The 7,440-nt window shown below is 40.3% G+C and overlaps 1 protein-coding gene across 1 annotated transcript in view; it reads right to left on the reverse strand.

Annotated features, from left to right (window-relative positions):
* Window positions 1–5,321, reverse strand: part of gli3 (GLI family zinc finger 3) — a gene marked incomplete at its 3' end in the record, with an annotated part of 105,896 nt that extends 100,575 nt beyond the window's left edge. Inside the window, exon 1 of the mRNA XM_083901314.1 lies at window positions 5,195–5,321. The remainder of the gene's footprint in view (window positions 1–5,194) is intronic.
* Window positions 5,322–7,440: the final 2,119 nt, after the last annotated feature.

Below are 7,440 nucleotides of genomic sequence, written 5' to 3' on the forward strand. Positions count from 1 at the left end.
TCACACGGCAGACGTAAAGACATTTTTTACAGCGGCTACAGCAAACAGAGGAGGGGATGAGCGGCGCCCTCATGCAGGCGCGACATGTCCTGTTTCTCCTCAAGTGTGTGAGAAAAGAAAACGCAGCCGCGAGCTGGCACACTCTGCATTCTCTCGCACTCAGACCTTGCGCTGTAAACTCAAACACGACCTACGACCGGAGGCTAATGTTTCACTGTCGAACACACCTTTATCAATCGTAAATTCAAACCACTCAATTCTGGGTGTTTTTTCCCTGTTCTCTCCCCCCCCCCCCCTTTTTTTTATAATGTCCTTCAGTGCCTCGGTCTGGGGAAGGAGTTGGCCAGACTAATTATCAGGTCCAGTTTGGAGTTTTCCACCAGGCCGAAGCCTGTGGAAAACCAACCAGCCCTCTCTCGACCTCAACTTGTGCTCCCACTTTTTCCCTCCCATTTCTTATTTCTTCTCACAAGAGGAGGGAAAAAGGAAAAAAGAGACTAAAATTGGCAAAATTGTATCATGGTGAAAGATGTTTCAAATCATAATTATTGAGATAAAGAATAAAATAGTGAACGATTGAGATTTGCTCCAGATTGAATGATGGTGGCGTGTGTGTGTGTGTGTGTATATATATATACACACATATAACATGTATTATTTATTCTGAATGTTTTCCCTCAGACATTTGTGTTTATTGTGATTTTTCTGCCCATTAAGAAGTAACTACATTTCACTCTTTATTTAGTGATCTGACTCATTTGCAACTTATTTATAATTGCTGACTAGAAAGTGTAAACGCATGACTTTGAATAAGTGTGTGCTCAATATTCCTGAATGGGGAATAACACACACACACACACACACACACACACACACACACACACATACATACATATCTAAAATTACAGTACCATATCTTGAGTCTCACACACTCACCACCGCTGCCTTCCCCCCCCCCCTTTCCCCCAATCATACGCCTTATCCAAAGACATCACCCAGCTTGAAAGGTGCCTTTAGCAGGCTCCTTGAAGCGGGGAGTGGGGGTCCCACTCTGGGACAATGATGGTTGAGGTGGAGGGGAGCCGGGGGAGCAGGAACACATAGCATATTAAATCTGCTGGCGGAGCTGGGTCGTCTGCCCAGAGAGCCGGAGAGCCAGATCTGAGGCATGCCCTGAAGGGATGACTGGGCCTGGGGATTAGGAGGCCAAGGAGAAGCCCTCGCGCGCCCGAAGACCCCCTTCTTGTCTCAGCTCGCACGCAAATGCGTCCGGACATTTTTGACGCTCCTCAGGTTTGCCGTCTCAGCGCCAACTTCTCATGGCTCAACAGCGCACACACACACACACACACACACACCTCTGTCTCACTTGTCCTCTCTCTTTTCCCCCCACTGTCTGTTTCATTTGATGTCAACATATCAAAGTACCCAATCATCAAAGTGAGACATTTTCTTATGGGGGCACCATCAACCCGTTATATGCATGAAAAAGCAACAGCTTTTCCTTTTCCAGCAGCGTATCACTCACAAACTTGCACCGGTCACGTGGTCACGGTGTGTTTTTACTGTAAACAACTAAACCATTATAAAAACACTAGTTACACACTCGTGTGTGTATCCTGTCAGGAACCACAGAGCAATAACTCAACAACAGTTTTCTTTCATCTCACTATAACAATATGTACACAACGACTCTTGAGTGTTTTGCATCAGATTGATGAAACTGATTTTCCAAGATATGCAACTAGAGTTTAAAACGGGTACTGCACTGCATTGTCAACCCTTTCCTCCCCACAAACCTGAGGTTTCAAGGTGGTTTGAGGAACCAATCACGCGACAGAACTACAAGGAACTACACTGTCTGTCCCTTTTCCACACAGATTAACACGAATACATTTCAAATTGTTGTCATCGGTGAAGCCATTGTTCCAATTTAAGGTTATTTCCTTAATCACTGGTGACACACCATGGTCATTTTATGGTTTCCATATAAACAACTCCTTACATTTTTATCATGATGGATGTTTAACATGTTGATAAAGAAAAAATAAATGAATAAAACACACACACACACACACACACACGTGACAACCCTCATTATCTTGAGGAAAATCAGCTTCCTTCACATCAACCGTCACCTTTAACAAAACATTTGCCACCTCTTTGAGGACGTCAGGTCGCAGCATTAGCACAACAACGCAGCTCATTAGGGCCTTTTTCTATACAAACCTAATAACAGGTATTCTCTCCCCCCCCCACCACCAAAAAAAAAAAAAAAAAAAAACAGGGCCCGAGGGCAGAACCAGGATTTAGGCCTTTAAATAAAGAAAAGAAAAGAGGGGCCATAGCTCAAACACTAATAACATGTCATCTCCCTGCATTAACATGACAGCACTTATTCTGCCCGGGTCACCAGTGTCCTGCATGGGTCGGTGTCACTGAATGCATATTTTAACTTGGAGATAAAACAGCACCCCGCTGCTGCTGCTGCTATCTGACACACTCACTCCTGCAGCAGGGGGAGAGGGGGACTGGAGGGGGGGGACGTTATCCGCCTCTTCTTCCTCACGTATGGAGGAAGCGGCGTCGATACATCTTCGGGCCGGGGCTACAGTAAAGCGGAGTGGCTCGGCGAGAGTTTTGTGCATCTCATTCCTGCAGATTAGCATCTTAAACACTGGCGCATTCATCACAGCTGCCGCATCGTAATGAGGCGAAGGCTTTTCTTCTTGGTCAAGGTGCACCTGTTTGACATCGGCATCACTTATCTGGCACGTTTTTGGTGCAATTTGAGACGGGAGAACGCAAACGTGAATGCTTAAATATTGATAATATAGATTTATGATGTTTATTTTTTTGGGGGGGGGAATTGTTCTGTAGAATATAATTTAATTGTGTCACATCTTAAATTCTTCCTGCATGTTGAAAAATTGATTGTCATGTGTTTGACCTCCAGTAAAAATAAAAATAGTATATATGTGTTTGTTTTGTTTTTTTTGAATTAGTATAAAATTGCATGCCTCAAAAAGAAAAAAAACAATCCTGTTTGTTTAAATTGTATTAATTAAATAGCAATGTGAGTCATAATTGTAATTTAAAGATATAAGGCGTATAATGTGTAATCTGTGCATTTAAAGGCCTGGTGTGTGAGCTTTTTTTCTTTTCAATGTGTGAGGCCACGGCAATGTTATTTTGTTATTTCACTTTTTTTTTTTTTTTGGAGTGGAAATATTAAAGGATAATTTATGTGACAGTCCATCTTTTTTTAATTTTTAGTAGACGACTGTAACCAAAACCTGGGAACAAATAAAAAATCTGCTGGCTGCTCAAAAAGCGATGATGAATGATGGAACTGGCTCGTAAAAAAAAAAACAGCCAAAAAGGAGATTTTGATCTGTGTGAACTTGTGCTGTTAAACATCTTATTCACTGTGTGTTCAGGCACTGCTGCGTCTCAAGGCGCTCAGACCTCCGTTAATAATTTGCCAAGTGTCTCAAAAAAAAAAAAAAAAAAAAAAGGGGAAGGATTTGAGCTGCACCGCATGGCTGAGCACCTCGGACCCTCGTTCGGTCTGTGTGAAACCCGAGAGCAGACGAGCAGATAAAATGTGGAACAGCTGGCGAGGACAGGAGGGAAAGTTTCAAACAAATATCTGCACATGTGGAGGCTCGGTGGGGGGAGATTTGGAGGATGGGGGGGGGCCCTCTAACGTTTTCATGTCCCGCACCCCTGAAACGAACACGCAGCACTTCTGTTCCGCAGATTCTTTTCTCTTTTTCCTTCACTCTGCACGACTTCATGTCAGAGTTTTTGTTCAGTTGTTTTAAAAAATAAAATGACTGTGAACTGTTTTAGTCATTCTTATTCTACTTTTTTAAATGATGCTGATGATTTAAGGGAATTTTTAATCAACTAAATCAATATGGATTTATACTTTTTTTTCCCTCTCTTCTCATTTGCTTTCCTTGGGGCCCCACATGGACCCCTGTCGGGATACAGACCTCACTGTAATGGGCTTACATTTCTCTGAGCCTTCAAAAACCCACTGATGGAACCTACAATATTTTCCCTTCTCATGTCATGGTGGTCAGATCATCTAAAAAGCCGTCATTCGCTGGAAACAGGACCAATAATGGATGATTTCCTGCTTTTGAGTGATTTATTTTAACTCAGGTTTCACTTATTTCTGCATGGACCAAAAAAAAAATGGAGGAATTATTTCACACCAGTGGCAAAAATGTCAATTTGACCTGTTTTAAAAATATAAATTAAATACTATGTGGATATAATTGTTAATGTTGACATATTTGCTGTGTGACATTAAAACTGTATGTTATTAAATTTGACCCTTTTTTTTAGGTTTGTTTTTTGAAAACATTACAAATTAAATTAGGGGGGGGGGGTTTAAGTGGTGTAATGCATGTTATTAATTATGCCTTAATGTCAAAGGTCAAAGCAAGGGTCAGCCACATTCTTTAAATTAAAACAAAATAACAATACTGAAAACAAAAAACGTGTCATGCACAGCTTCATGAACATTTTCATGTAATGCTGACAGGGGGGGGAACGGAATCATTAACAGACACTGCACATACATACACGCCACCAACCCACGCGCCCACTCCCACCCGCGTTTCTTTAGGCAAAAGTCCAATAAAGTCCCACACAAGTGCGCAAAGTTACATCTCAAAAGCCCCAACACGTGTTTTTTGTTTCTTTTATAACAATGAGGATTTTCTTGTAACTTCAGACTACTTTTTTTTTAAACACACACACACACTTGTTTAATAAAGTGTCATCCGGGGTTTCGAACCACCTCCACTTATTTCACAGAGAATAAATCACATCCAGACTTTGCAGAGAGTTCCAGCCACAGCGTTTGCGCCTCATCTTTTTTTTTTCTCTTTCTCTTTCTTATTCTTTTTTTTTTTTTTTTTTTGGATCCAACGCTTTCAATGTTGTTTTTTTAAAAAAGCAAATGAGAATTAAAAAGAAAAGAGGGAGCTGCTGGATGTTTCACACGAATCCTCCTGCAGTTCATTCACATCGTGTCAACATCTAAACTTGTATGAAACTCCATGAAACGTGAAACCTCGCTGCTCTCTCGCTTTGCTCGCTCTCTGCCTTCCCCAAAAAAAACTTTTACAAGGACACAATTACGCGCAGCAATGCTTCAAAGTCTGTTTGTACTTACTTCTTTCTGCTTGTTTCCCCCTTTTTTTTAATTCTTGACTTTCTTTAAAAATAAAAATAAAAGATCTTCTGAAGAAAAGAAAAGAAAAAAAGATTGATCTTCTCCTCTCTAAAGTTGCAGATGTGCCTCTGGAGTTGCCCGGGACGGTTTTCTCTCGCTCGCTTGCTCTCGCTCTCTCTCTCTCTCTCCTTTTTTTTTTCTTCTTACGCAGCAACTCCAACTCCAAAACGGCGCTGCCAGACTTTTTCCTCTCGCCTCTCTTTCTCCTCCTTCTTCTCACAGTTTGCTGTGTTCAAGCACCGCCGGACTAACACCATGAGCCTGCCGATAATATCTGCCCACAGCGGAGCGCAGATGTGCGTAAAAACAAACATAAGCGTGAGAGAAGCGCGTGCAGAGTTGTTATTACATTTAGAGCGCTTTCTTTTTTCTTTTTTTTTCAGAGAGAGAGGGAGAGAGAGTGAAGTGTGGATCTCCAGCTGCTCCTTCCTTCGCTTGACTCCTCCCTTCGGATTGCTCCCTCCTTTCCTCAATGCCTCCCTCCTTTTTCAATTTTGTGTGCCCCCTTCTTTTCTTTCTTAGTGATTTTACTTACTTCTGTTTCAAGTCCAAAACCAAATAGAAAGTTGTTTCCATTCTACACCATTATTTTTGGTCACTTTCCTTACATTTTCCTCTTCTTTTAAGGAGAAAAATGTTCATAAAACATACCAATAATCACATGGAAATCGTCCTCCCGTTGAACTTTATTGCAATGATTTGCTGCCCATTTAAGAAAAGTATTTATTTCTTATAGTTTGAGTTATTTTTTAGTCGTGCTTTAGTTAAGGGGAAGTTATCAGTACATTCTTTTGTATTTATAGTAACTAAAGTGTTAAAGCTGATGTATAACATGTATTATCAAAAGAGAATCATCATCCCACTTAACTATATGGCAATTATTTGCATATTCTAGCAATATAGTGACAATATTGCTAGAATATGCATACTTAATCCAGAGAGCAGTTATTCATCTTTATTTACTTTTAGCTTTATTAGTTTTTGTATATATCACAACTAAAGTGTTAAAGCTGATGTATGAACACAAATAGAGTTTAATTTAGGTCAGTACATATATCATTTTTCAGCTTCATTAAGTTTCCTTTTGTTTTCCATTTTTTTGTTTCATATAGAAACAAAGTTTTCTCTCATATAAAATGAGATTAGCAGTAATTGCCAGTGAATCACAGTAACATACTGTGTCATACTGTCTGTGTATGGAAAGCTAGATTTAAAGCTACAGTGTGTAACTCTGTCAAGCAAAACTATCAGACCTGACAGAGGGAGTGTTTGTGTGTATACAGCAGCAGAGCAGAGGTGGGCGTTTATCCCGTCAAACTGCTGAATGACTGCGTTTCTTGAAACATTTCCTGAATGTTTATTTCAATTAGTTGTTAAATATTATACAAATACAGGCAAAAGTGGGTATTAAACCATGTGTATCAATTTGTATTTCCCTTATATGCCTCATTAACCCCAAATTATTGACTATTTTAAATAGAAACCATAATTTCTATTATGTCTTAGGGTATTTTCCCTTTGTAACTTGGCTATGAATGTTTTTGAATGAATCTAAATGGCCAGATGTTTTATTTTCATATAAATGTGCACAGATAAATATAACCTAGAGAGAGAAATATAACTTAACGCCGCTTTTAAAGTTTGACATTGCTGTCTGTTCTTCCTGCATAATTAATGTGTCAGGACATGTGTGAGCTTAAATATTATTTTAACCGCTTTTATCCAGGTACATGTACTTTTGTCAATAATCCGTGATTATGGAGGGAATTTGACTCTCATATCTGGGACTGAAACGGTCTCCTGACTTCAGCCTTCAGAACTGATATCCAATGCCGCGGTAAAGCCGGGGGAAGGCGTTCCTGTAGGGTTAGGTGTAATCAATATACATAATCAATATATAGGGAAATTACGTGGTAAGGGAGGTCTTTAGGGTGCCGTTTCAATCAATGGAGAGGTGGGAGTTTGGAGAGGAAAATCACCGGCTAATCGTTTAACTAGGATTTGAACGAGTGTGTGTGGCCGAGAGGTCAAGTCCGTCAAAGCCACAGTTAGTGAATTTCTCCTGAATGTTGCACACGCACAAGCAGCTGCTGCTGCTGCGGAGAATTAAGAAACATGTACTTTAAAGGGATTTTATGTGGGGGTTTTTTTTTTCCTTCATAAAGGGGGGATTTTTTTTTTCTCCA

The sequence above is a fragment of the Microchirus variegatus genome, assembly GCF_963457635.1.
Source record: "Microchirus variegatus genome assembly, chromosome: 15".
In the NCBI taxonomy this organism is placed as follows: domain Eukaryota; kingdom Metazoa; phylum Chordata; class Actinopteri; order Pleuronectiformes; family Soleidae; genus Microchirus; species Microchirus variegatus.